Here is a 13,838-nt window from a genome sequence, read left to right as displayed (position 1 = left end):
AACATGCTGAAGTACACATGCTGTAATAAATGACATGCTCTGTTGAGAGCTGATATATTTTATACCTATATATTCATGCCCTTGCTTGTTGTGGTGACTGTTGACTAATAGGGTGTCAAAAAGGAAATAAACACATTTTAAACTAGTATATACAGTTACAAGCAAACTACATTACGACCCCTTGTATAATATAATGACATTCAGTGTTCACCTTTACTGTAATTCACAGTACAGCATCTCTGATGTCACTATTTTGTTGTAATTTTTTGGATTACAAGATGCACCTGACTAAAAGATAGACCCAATCATTTGGGATTTGTTCATAAAATAGGACTCTTAATTATTTATAGCAAAAGAAAAAGATTATTAGACTGTAAAAATTCAAAAATTAGACCCAGGACAGAAAAAGAGGAAAAGATGGTTTATAGTAAGAACATTTTGGTATATGTGAAATATTTTACTACTGCAACTGAATCTTTCCACGATTTAAAATCTTAATGACTGGAAAAAATGTTAAGCAATTTGCTATACAAAGAAGAGGCCCATATACCTAAATTGACATCAGACCTAATTTGGGTGCTGATAGTCTGATACGGAAATACAATAATGAATGTCAAGTCCGGTTGATGTGAAAAACAAGCCAAGGGAAACAAGGAGGCCAGGCAGGGTAATATTAACCTAAACTGTTTTAGTATCAAAAAAGTCTGCAAAGTAAAATTAAAAACTCAGGAAGCAAACAAAAGACTGCATATCAAATGCGTTGATAAGCAGGAACAAGGGGGCGCTGGAGACACATCTGACACTGACAATAGTGCAATAAAGAATGAACAAACACGGGGACCTTAAATACATAGACATTGGGCAACAGGGCGATGAGAAAAATGTGGGCGACCTGAAAGGAAGCCCACGAGTGAAATCATTGGGCGATTAAAGGAAAAAGACACATTAAAGGGGAAAAAAACTACATTAAAATAAACCAAACAATAAACTTAAACCCTAACAATGTATTTGGTGAAACAACACTCTCCTAATTGGAAAGTTAAAAATATTTGTTTTACTTTGGTCAATATTTATTCCCCTTTCTTATCATTTGAAGTATAGGGCTGATTTGAAATTTGACCAAATTTTTATATAGAAAGACAGTTTTCTGCTTCTTGTTTTTTCCCATTGGTCAAATACAGTTTATTGCTTGAATTTGTATTGCTTACCTTGTTGTTTACTGACCTCTTCATTATTGTGACGCTTCTAAATGTCAAAAAATGTCACACTACAAATTGTGGAAGCGTAATCTCAGTAAACCAAACTACAGGAATCGCACTAACAAACAGGCATTCCATTAGTTCTTGTCTCGAGACTTCAAGGGCGTCTGTCCGTCAGTGTTTGAATGTGCTGTTGTGACCTCTTGTGATATCTTGATGTTTGATGCCAGAGGATAAGGTCACCTCAGAAGTGAAGTGTCTGTTGTCTGTATTCAGCAGACTCAGGAGTCACATTGGTCCTAAGGGCTGACATTGTCTCTACGGCTATAGCTCATCCTAAAAAAACAAAACTACAAAAGTGAAAAAAAGAAATATCCTTAAATCTTCATCGTGTGTGTGTGTCAGAGAAATTTATTGGAAGTTGAATAATGCTTAAAAGTCAAGGCAGCCTTCCGTTTCCTCTAACAATGAATAAAATTCTTGTCTTCATAAGTTAACTGCCAAAAGAGACCATAACATGATGGGAAATGTACTTTTTTAAAAGCTTGTTTGTAAATAGAAAGTATTTTGCTTGCCTGCTTATATGTCAAGTATAAATTTTCTCTACCTACATAACATACTATCATTTTTTTTAATGATTCATAAGCTGCACCACTTATTTCCACAAGATTTGCTGGGAAGATGACAATCGGCAGGGACAGACCAAATTGTCAACTGATCCCTTATCATTCCTAGTAATGTCAGTACTTTTTTTATTTACCTTTTTGTTAACTGTTGTCTTTTGTGAACAACTGACCTTTAGTGTGTGTATTACTGTTTTTTTGCAGAATAGATTCAGGGTGTCCCCCGCCTCTGGCCCAGAGACAGCTGGGATTGGCTCCAGCACCCCCCGCGACCCTAATGAGGATAAAGCAGTTCAGAAAATGAGATGAGATGAGACCTTACTGGTGTTAATATGCCCTTAGTCCATTCTTTCAAGTAAATTCTTGGTAAGGATGAAAAGAATAATTTTGCCTGTCCTGAATACAATCATTTCTAATCATGGCGTACGAGTTAATCATGATTTGTTGAGTTGTGGTGACTTAGGGGTCAACGTTATCTGGAATGTACATCTAGAATATATGACACGTGACATGAACCATCAGGAGGCTGCTCCAAACTTTGCAAGAATCCGGAGAGCGTGTTAAACCAGATGTGTTCTTTTTTAATCCACTACACTACAGGGAATGCAGTTTGACAGAAGTAATGTCAAATGTTTCCTTCGAAGTCTTATTCACATCTGGTTGTAGGCTGTTGAAATGGGTATTTTGTGACCTGTCTGACTCTTACATACACTAAGGACAGCTAAATGAAGTACAGTAAAATACATCCTTTAAATGCTTATGCTTAACAATATGTTCAGTGGAACTTCATGATATGAGCACAATCCCTTCCATGATCAAACTCACAAGGTGAATGTCCTTGTATCATGAATTTAGGTTCTCCTTATAAAATAAAGTGAAATTGAATTACAGTTCATCCTTGCAATGCTTACCCTATCCCTTACCCATAGAATTCAAGACATCATTTTGTGCAAATAATTTGGAAAAGTATAAAAACAATGCTATTTAAATAGCAAGATTTGAAAAACACTAATAACGGGGAAATATCAGGGTCTTTGTTGCATTGTAAACAGGGTCGGGGCCATGGGTCAATCCCTCTATGGTTTTCAGTACAAGGAAATACCCTCTAATTTAAAGCAAATTAACATTCATCAAAACAAGGCAGCCCGGTGAGAGAGTGGTTGCGCATCGGCCTCAGTTCTGGGGTCGAGGGTTTGATCCCAGGTGGGTCCTCACTGCTTGGAGTTTGCATGTTCTCCCTGTCCCTATGTGGGTTTTCTCCAGGTGCACTGGTTTCCTCCTACGTCCAGAAAACATGCTGGATAGGCAAGTGAACAGTCTACATTGCCCCTAACTATGGGTGGTGAGTGTCTCCTTGAGCCCTGCATTTGGCTGGCCACTGATTCAGGGTGTTCCCTACCTGGTGCCCATAGTTAGCTGGGATAGCCTTCAGCACCCCCTGAGACCCTAGTGAGGATAAGCAGTTAAGAAAATTAATATATATTCAAAACATTGCCATGATAACATGGATAGTTTATGGTTCAAAGAACGGACTTGGCCGCTGCCATGGGATCAATTTTCATTGGACAACCAAAAGTCACCTGCAATAGGGCCAACTTAACTATGCTTTAACAGGAGCTCTCCTGATGCTCATTTTGAAAGTTGCACCCGAGTGACAGAAAGATTTCCTAATGAGATTCTTATTGATCAAGATTTGCCTTCACTGTTCCTTGCTTGCTCTAAAATCAGAGCCAAGCTGATTCATGTCCTTCTCACAGAGGTTTATCTTTGCCTTAATGCCTCTTTGTTCAGCAGTGTATTGGTGTTTCTGTCACTTCCTTTAAATCTATGAGGCAATATCATTCGCTTGGAATGAGCTCACCCAAGTGTCAGGCCTTGTGGATCTATGGTCCAATATGGCAGTGAAGGTAGAAGTAAAAGTAGCAGTAAACTAATTACTGCTACATTTCCTGGTTGGTTATACTAACCATAAACAACTAAGTAAAAATATTGTTTAAAAATATTCCTTAAAAAGGTATTCACTGATCTCAAAGGTATCCTTTAAGAAAAGTGATAACTGTCTGATTTTGTGTGAAATATGTTATAGTATGAGGGGTCTTTTCTGCTGTTTGAAGTTCTCAAAATTAATTCAGCTGCAGCACACTTAAAGACTCCAGAAATTACACCCTGAAAATGTTTTGATCAACTCAGTTGTCGACCCGCACTGATTGCAACAAGTTTGTGTAATTATGGCAATCACTTCTTGCTTAATGCTTACACTTCTCGCTTGGGGCACTGTATCTTGGTGCATAGGCAAATAACTGTGGATTTTTCAAATGCTAATTTTTAATCAATTTCAATTTTGTGAATTATCATTGAAATTGAAATCCATTATAGATCAGTAAGGGTCAGCTTTCATCGTGTGTTGAATACATACCCCTTTAGCAGTGTAAAAAGTAGTGTGAGGCATTACACTTTTGGATATATTAACGATGTAATAGTTTTCAAGCCCGTTACTTGTGATAAATTGCTAGTAGCAACTTTAAATAGTCACCATACACATTTTACAAACCAGACTGGAGGGGAGTAGTGCACGAATGGAAGTGAATGGTTGAGCTTTGGCATGAGGTGTTACCTACTATCGGCAATTGATTGCCATCCAGCAGCACCTCAAATATTTTAGGCGTCAACAAAACCAGAACACGTGACCTGGATTTGAACCCAGGACTCCAGAGGTATGAGGCCGACGCGCTAACCACTCTCTCTAATCTACCATTTTCTTTGCAAATCTCATTTCTTTTCTGACAGTGTTGTTATAATCACGGTGGCCTCGCAATTTAGCACGTTTGCCTGCCAATATAACAGTGCGGGATTAAATTAAACCAAAAGGGAGGACAATAAAATAAGATACGACACAAATTTCAGCATAAACATGGTGCAGTGGGCGACATTTTTCATAATATGGTGCCACACAATATCTACATAAGAGTCCATTTGATATTATGATGCACATAAGGTTAATGCTTTCAGCCATGTTGTTCTTCTTTATATCGGATCCATTCGGAGTGGAATCCTCCTTAAAATTAAGATGGGGAGTACCTATATCATCACATTTTGATTGTGTTCAATCTATATAATATTTTAGCCATCTCGTACTAGACACTCCATAAGAGGAAAGCTTGTCGGTACAAATGAGAAAATTATTCTTTTTACATTCTTTTTTTTCCTAAAAGTATTCTTTTTACATTTGCTTACGAGAAGTCAGGAACTTCTACCACTACTTACCCAACACGAAGTGATACTGGATCAAAAATGTACTCTAAGCTCGCAGGTGATTGTTTTCCATGGCAAAAAAACAAACAAATCTGTTCTTGTAATGGGATATGATCTGAAAAAAGGTGTTGGTTCCATAGTGTTAATGCAATTTGATATTATGTACAAGTTTTATACCAAATAATGAAAAATTTATTCAGGGATGTGTCAAATTGACTTAAAACCTGCATGGAAAAAACATATATTTGACTTAACGATTTTTTTTGTTCTTTCTTCAAAGCCAATGATTGAGTGTGAAAGCAATTCATGTTCGGATGCGTCTAAACATTCTTAATGGAATAAACGTAATATGGAAATAATAATATTGGGATCCTGTAGTTCCCAATATTAGTTTGTTTTTCGCTTCGGTAAAAAAATGTTTATTAATGTGAGGCTTAACTTTGAGTTGATTAAAAATATGTATTTTTAAATGTAAATGTGGATGCTTTGAATATCTCATACCTCTAAATGCATGAGAACATATGTTAGTGTGACTTTTTATTCCTCCCAAAACACCTTAGATACATTTTATCCAATTCTAATTAAAATACAAATGCCAACATATATTTCGAAAATACACTTAATCACATGACACAGTATATTATCACTCAGTGCTACATTGGAACAATTTCAATTGGACTGAGTACAAAATGATTTGCAGTGGAATTAATGGCCTTCGATCATTCAGCTAGCCCACTTGTAAAATGCTAAGTGTGCCCATTGGCCCCTGAACTGGGCAGGCGTGAAATAGATGCCTACAATGGGTCAATGCTAGCTTCTGCATCAATGTGCATTGCACAGCATTATCAGACATTTCGACCGCATGAGCTGATAAATTGGAGGGGCAAAATGCAGTTACACGAACTCATTTGATTTGTATTGGATGTGTTTTTTTTCTTGGAGAAGTCAACCTGATCATATTTTTTTTATTTTTTTGCCTTGGCAGTACCACAAAAAATGACTTATACAAACGGCAAAATGTATAAATGTTTATTGGATTGCAATATTTATGTTGTATTTATCCAAGACCCTTATTAGGATCAGCGGTACACAATGAACGGATGTTGTGTTTAAGTATTAATTAACAATATCAGAGTATCAGAATTCGTTATTGAGGATGGATCTAGAAAGGCACACATAACTCCTGGTTGAAATAGAAAACATCACTAAGAAAAAAAAAACTAAAAGTATACAATTACAATAATGAACACTGAGATATACATTAGCATAGGACTAGAATTATCACCAAACGTCTACATTTGTCGAATTCTAGTAGGTAATATGTATTGGATTTTTTTAACTTTTTACATTACATTACACATTTGCATAATAATGCCTGGCATCCTCTGCAATTATGATAAATGGCCAAAGGTCTACATGTAATAATGTGTAAAATAACCATCAATCATGTAAAAATCTATTTTTAGAAATGGTCAAAATAATGGTGGAAACGATGAGGAGGTTTTTGACACTATTTTTCTTTTCACGTTAGCTGTATGTCATCTCTCATTATACAGCACACACAAAGCTCTTGAAATACAGTGTGGCCACGGTGGAGGATGTCAAGAGGGTTGAGAAAAAAACAACGAACGGTCCTCTCTTGAGTAGTAGGCGTGCATTGTTCACTTCTAGGAACTGACATGAAATAGTTACACAAAGAAATGCTGTGTCATACATTGATTACCATTGACAATCTAAGCCGCGCTAGAAGTGACAATGTGACAACGGATTGCATCTCAAGGTTGCAATATGTACAATGTGTGTTGAAAAATGTTCAATACACATAATTTACTGCAGGCGTCAAAAAACATATTTTCACGACTATATGGTGCATCGTATTTTTAGCCGCAGTGTCAGTAACGAGTGCTATTTCTGTATTTTAAACAAACAAAGGATGCACCGTTTTTTTTAGACGCATATATATTATATATGAATATCTAACCACAATAGCGCTGGCTACCGGAAGCAGCCCCAGACTCTTTTTCCGGTTTCCGGTGCACAGTGACTGCTGGGATATATAGTTCTTGCATGCTACACCCACACGCTAAAAACACATTTTAAAAAAGGCATCGGGAGCAAAACTGAGTTCGGTTGTACTTTATTTAGACATTTTACAACTTACTCATGTCATCATCACCCACAAATCCATCAAAGTCCTCATTTTCTGTGTCCGAATTGAACAATTGTCCAAATTAGTCATCGAAAACACTGAGTTTTACACGTTCGTCCAGGCGGCCACAATCCATTCGCAAATAGTAGCTAGCTGGTAGCTAGCGTAACTTTTCCAACGGTGCTTTCCATGCTTCGTCAAGCTGTGTTGATGTCGATGTATACAGGCCACAATCCATTGGGTGTATTGACAAAAGAACTACTACATATCCCAGCAGTCACTGCGCAGTACTTTGTCAGCGGGAAAATAGTAGAGTCGGTGTACCCTATCAACTGATTCATTTTATTTTATTGTGATAACAATTTTAGTGTTGGTCCATATATAAGGTTGACACAAGGCTCCATGTAAGAGATAAGGGTTAAGGGTTTTGTGCTCAAAACTTTCCTCCATGAGCGTGATTTGCCGATTGTGGTATTGATGTCAATCAAATGGATTAGCAGTTTTCCCCCCATCATTTATTCATGGTAAGTGATGATGGCTATTAAATATTCAAAAATGAACCCAACAAAAATCACCTTATTTAGAAAAAACAGATTGGTGCAGTATTTACCTTTCCAGAAAATGAATGAAAAAATAAAGATTGGAAAATATCTGTCGTACTACAAACTAGTTGGGTGGCTTGGAAAACTGAAAATGGTGTGCGAGGATCATTCTTACCATGCGGTCTATACTCGAAGATGTAGAAAAGAAGGACAGTCGAGCTTTAAAGAGTAAAGTGAAGACTATCTAATGGGACTTGGTGAACCATTAATTATTTCTTTATGTTTATGTGTGTTTTACTCACCAAGGAAGCTTGCTTATTCACTTTGTAGCTTAGCTTGTTTGCTTATATGACTGATATCATATATATGTATAAATGTAATTCAGTGTTGAAAAGAGACTTCAGTTTGCCTCTTTCGAATGTAGCGTTTTTTTTAGATAGAAAGGGGAAGTGGTTAATATATTTATTGTTGTTATTATTTGGTGTTATGTATTCTGTAGCATGTTGGTCTCATAGTTCTGGGTTTAAGGGTTCGATCCCAGGTCGGTGCCGGATTCTTAGTTTCCATGTTCTGCCCGGAGTTGCATGGGTTTTTTCCTGGTACTCCCATTTCCTCCCACGTCTCAAAAACTTGGATTGTGGGCTGGTTGACCACTCTAAATTATGTTTTGGTAAGAGCGTGAATGTGATTAGTTGTCCGTCTCCTTGTGCCCTGGGATTGGCTGGGCACCGATTCAGTATCCCCCGCCTAATTCCTGTAGTTAGCTGGGCTAGGCTCCAGCACCTCCAGCGACCCCTGTGAGGATAAGCGGTTCTGAAAATGAATGTTCTTTAAAGCATAATGGTGTAACTTTGCACGTGTGTTTTGTGAATTAACTTTAGTCCTCCCAGTTAAGTTTTCTGTTACACCACCTTTGATTCCATCAGAGATCACAATGGACCAGTTTGCGCATTTTGTAGCTGCAAACTTTTCTGGGTGTTCATCATCGTCAGTCTCCGATGCATACCCACATTGGTTGGCAAATAAAAAAAGATACACGAGTAAGAAATTAAATTGAATAGTGAACCAGAGACAAATAATTCAGAAATGTGTTCTTCTTTTATAGTCCTTTGAATTAAGAATAAGGACATGATCCCCCCACTCATGGGCAGGAGTCTATTTTTTATGTTTTTTTCCCTGACTCATTCATTACACACAATCACAAACATTGGGTTGCCTGCAGTCGCCCATAAGAGGGTTTCTGCAGACCCCTTTGTACAGACATCGATGATAATATTTACTTCGTCCAATGCGCACCCTGCAGACATTGTGGAAAGGTCACATTAATGGTGGAAAAGGTTTTGAAATGATTTATCTTGGGCTTGTTTTTGTGCCACAAAAACCTGCCATTTCAAAATGGGTGTATAGGCTTGTTTTCATCCACTGTAAATAACCCCAGAAAGCACAAATTAAAGAGCCAAGTGGACATGTTTTCAAATGCAATTTCTCAAATGATTATTTTATTAATTAGTCTAACTTACACAGATTTAATTCGCATAAAGTCTTTCTGGAGGAAAGACAACTATTTTGCTTTAATTATATGTTAAAATATATAATAGGTTTTGGAAATAGATGTGTCACTCATACAAGATTTCTGTTTGTTGAAGGAACAGACAACATCTAATATAAATGTCCATGTGAGAGACAGATAGAAATATATTTAATTTGGCAATTCACAAACTTTTTGCCCTCCTTACTGGAGAAAATAATTCAAACACAAAAAAATAGGCAGTGTATACTAGGAGAGACATTGTGTGACACTCACTGATAGACTGAAAAACAGGTGAATGTCATAATGAGTATTAAGATATGATGAGGAATGGCGGATTTGGGATACTCAGTGTTGGGCATGTACTTCTTAGAAATACTCGCTTTTATTGACTTCTTTTTCACTTTTACATTCACTCATTCATTCATTATCTGAACTGCATGTCCTCACAAGGGTCACAGGGGTGCTGGAGCCCATCCAGGCTAGCTACGGGCCCCAGGCAGGGGACACCCTGAATTGGTGGCCAGCCAATCGCAGGGCACAAGGAGATAGTCAACCATTCACGCTCACACATACCTGAGGGCAATTTCCAGTGTGCAAGCAGCAAACCCTGCATATTTTTGGGATGTAGGGATAAACCTGAGTAGCCAGAGAAAACCAAACCAAGCCCGGGAAGAACACGCAAACTCCACACAGTGAGGAAAGACCTGGGATCATACCCTCAACCCGAGAACTGTAAGGGTGACGAACTAAACACTCGGTTCACTATTACACGTTAAAAGAAAATTAAATGAAATTACATGCTTTGTCAATATATTAACGTAAAAAATATTTCCGCAGGGTTGCACGTGATAAAGGTTATGTATGTCTCTTTAATTCTACATGCTAGAAAATAACATGCTGTGTAGACTGCACTAGGTTTTTTTTGTCAAAACATGTCCCCTGCAAGGAGAAGGTATCCCTCCTGATGGGGCTACAACTTTGGAAAAAATGCATTTACACATTCCTCGAATTCAGCAACATATTTCTGCGTTTCATACAATGGCCGCATGTGTTTGTCCGAGTTCGAGCCTGCAGGATTCTCCAAACACATTGATGCGTATGCATGTCCTCTAAGATGACAGAGATGGCACCATGGCCTGTCTGTAAATACTACTTGTGCTGCATTCCAATGGCCATTAATTGAGCACCTGCCCATCATTTCATCTAAGATTGATGACATAATTAGAAACGGCCTGTTTGATGGAGATTCCTGGCAAACTCTTCTGTCTTTTAGGTCCCTGTAAGGATGTGAGGCTCAGGCCCCTGGAGCTTAGCTCTGTCACTAACCTTGCCTTAGCATGCGTGGGAGTATGCCTGCATTTGCCTTTTTTGTGGGGGGTTGCATAGAGGTGTGCACGTGTGTGTGTGTGTGTGTGTGTGTGTGTGTATGTGTGCACATTCAGTGCTTTGGTCCTCCTCCCCTTAACAATGAACACAGTTTCAAGCTTGGGGAAGCTGATTAAATTAAAGTGCCTTGCAGGCAATCATGCCAAGGTCAAAGAGATGCTGTGCAAACTGCTTTTGGCACCAACTTTTCTCAGTGTGTGGAGACATTTATCAGCAGATGGGTGTAGTTTGGGGTTAGCTGCAGCAGAGTGGTTGAGGAACATGCACAATTGAAATGTCATTGTTGATTGCGTCACTTGCGTGTCAGCAAGAAAATTAACTTTCAACAATGCCTTAGGATTACTTGTATCTAATCTCTTTTAGCAATGATCTCACTGATGGATGTGCATTCAAGGCGTTATATGACATAATTTCACCATTTGAAATAGCCAGCATCTCACATCACCTATTGAGAATTTTCATGATGTTGCCCACGTGATTGAGTTAATAAATCAGATGAATTTTAGCTTAACCTGTCACTGTCATCCAATAAAGAACTTGGCATGGCTTTTTATCTAACGGCCCGATTCAGAGCAGACCATGATCATCAAGCTGAACAAATGAGACTTACCGTAACATTAATTTACAAAGTGAGCGCTAACAAAGAACATGCCACTTTTGATTTAAAAAGAACCAAGTACATAAAACAGATTCTGCCTTCATGTATAAAGGGCTTTTTTTAAAGGCCAAAACTAACATGGTTATGTTGTGAGTATACAGAGCCTCTAATTTAGGGTCTTGATGAGTCCAGATGGAAATTGTGGCCAAAGTATATCAAACAGTGGTATGGATGGTGTGAGCCAAATAAAACATAACACACTGGAAACATTGTGCAGTGCTGCTGTTGGGATGAGTCCATGTAGCAGGCCTGTAGATATTGTAGGGGAAAGGAGTTGGATCCTTTCAGCAAAATACAGACATGAAGACTAAAATATGCTGTGCACAGGCTAAGGAGATTATAAACATGAATCCAGAAACAGTACAGATGGCTTCCAAACTTTGGTTCAATCACAATTTATGAAGAACTTTGACAAGTTCATGGACACTTTGGGATCATCCAGTTTTGCTGCTTTTGTTTTGGTGCAGTGTCATGGGATTAGTAAGACTAAATATACCCACATTTTTTAATGATCATATTATACTAATGGACGTTAGCCACTAAAAAAACACACACATAAAAGACATTCCGTATTGTTTAAAGTGGAAGGCTGATATTGGGGGTGTATACTTTATGTGTCTGTCAAGTTATCTCTACTTTTCTTCAAATTTTTAAAATTTACATCATATGCATATCAATGCAAATGTGGGATCAAGTAGGTCATCAATATAAATGGAATGGGAAAACAAAAAGTTAAAAGTAACTGAATTTGATGTGGACCCTAAACAAAATTTGATCAAAACGAGTTATGCATTTTTCCACTACTAATAAGGCAAAAGATAACAATAAAACAAATGTCATGGTTCTAATTGACAGTACTACTTTTTATAAGTTTACTTTAAACTAGGGATATCCCGATCATATAATTTTGCATCTGACTGAGTCTAAGTCACCTGATTTTGAGAAAATAACCATAAATATACTACTACCTACTTTTAACACCCTACAAATGTCTGAATAATGTCCGTTTAGCTTCTGAAGATGGCAGACCTAGATAGGTCTCAAGTAATAAGCAAACTTCGTCTAGGCTTGACTCACCATTGAAGTACACCAAACACTAATATAAGGATTGTCTGAATAGCACTGGTGCACGCAGCATATGCTTGAACGGTAGTTTGAGACTCTGCTGGTCTGTCTGTGTTCCAAGTCATTAACATGTAATGTGCGCTCAGGACCTAGGCCCCATAAGAAATAGTCTTTCCCGCATAACATTTAAACAGCTTTGAGCCGCAGTTTTCCCTGCTGCGGGACAAAGGGTTTCTGCTTTGTATCTAAGCAGGAGTCCTCTCTGGTTTTGCCTTATGAACTGTCACCAGCAGTGTACCATGGACCTTTTCCTCCTCACAATTTTATAGGATTCAGTATTTCAGGCTATTTGCCATTTTGTTGTATTTGCTACTTCAAGCATAGCAGGGAGGGAGAGAGAGAGTGTGCAAGTTAACTCCTTTTTTAACATACAGTAGCTGTTTAATTCCACATCAGTCGGCCCATATGAATTATCTTGAAACAATGTTCGTCTTTTCTGATCCACTCAGCTTTCATGGTCTCAGTATAGAGAAATCAAATTGTACCAATCCCACAATTATCTCTGTGAAATTACAAAGAGCTCCAAATTTAGACATACACATTTGTTTCAATAGATTTTTATCCTGAGTTACAGGTTTATTGGCAAAAGGAGCAAAAAAATGAGCAGAAATGTGGGTTTACTTCTTTTTGAGTGAAAATGAAATGCAAATATGATACATTTTTTTTATAACTGTATTCAGGTCGTAACATTTGACAAGGTTCTGGAACCTGAATCTTTTATTTTGTTTTGTTCTTTTTTTTTAATTACAGAAGGATGGACATCATATCTCCCAGAATTTTTAATGCTCACCTTTTTTTTCCAGTTATTATTATTTCCCATTATTGCTGCTCATATTCTTGAATTTCCAGTCATGTTTTGAGCCTTATAAAAGATTGATTCATGCTTTTCCAAATGAAATTCAAATAAAAACATTAATATTGATGTCTTACAGTGTACTCATCAGCTAATTCTAATGTGGTTTTAAGCAGTCAGTAATTTACCAGCTATAATAAACTCAAGGGTGATTGATTGTGTATGCTCAGTGGCACAACTTGCTTTCATACACAGTGCATAGTTATAGCCGCATGCAAATCAAAATATGTAGAATTGTTTAAGAAAAATCCCAGAGCTGAAAACAAGAATGATATTTGAATTGCAAATATGTAAATATGTAAAACAAATAAATACAATGGGGAACACGATATAGGATTTGACCTTTCACCTTAACACTTAATTCCTTTGAATCAAACTAAACGGTTAAGATGCAAAGCTCACAATGCAAAAAAAAGGGCCTATTGACCAGAGAGTCATTGCACCACTCCGTGTGAGGTCGATTGGTCGCCGGTCTTTTGGTCGCGGTCTTTTGGTCGCCCGGACCGAGACAACGGGCGAC

Source organism: Stigmatopora argus, chromosome 19 (assembly GCF_051989625.1).
Source record: "Stigmatopora argus isolate UIUO_Sarg chromosome 19, RoL_Sarg_1.0, whole genome shotgun sequence".
Taxonomy (NCBI): Eukaryota; Metazoa; Chordata; class Actinopteri; order Syngnathiformes; family Syngnathidae; genus Stigmatopora; species Stigmatopora argus.
This window is presented reverse-complemented; position numbering follows the sequence as displayed.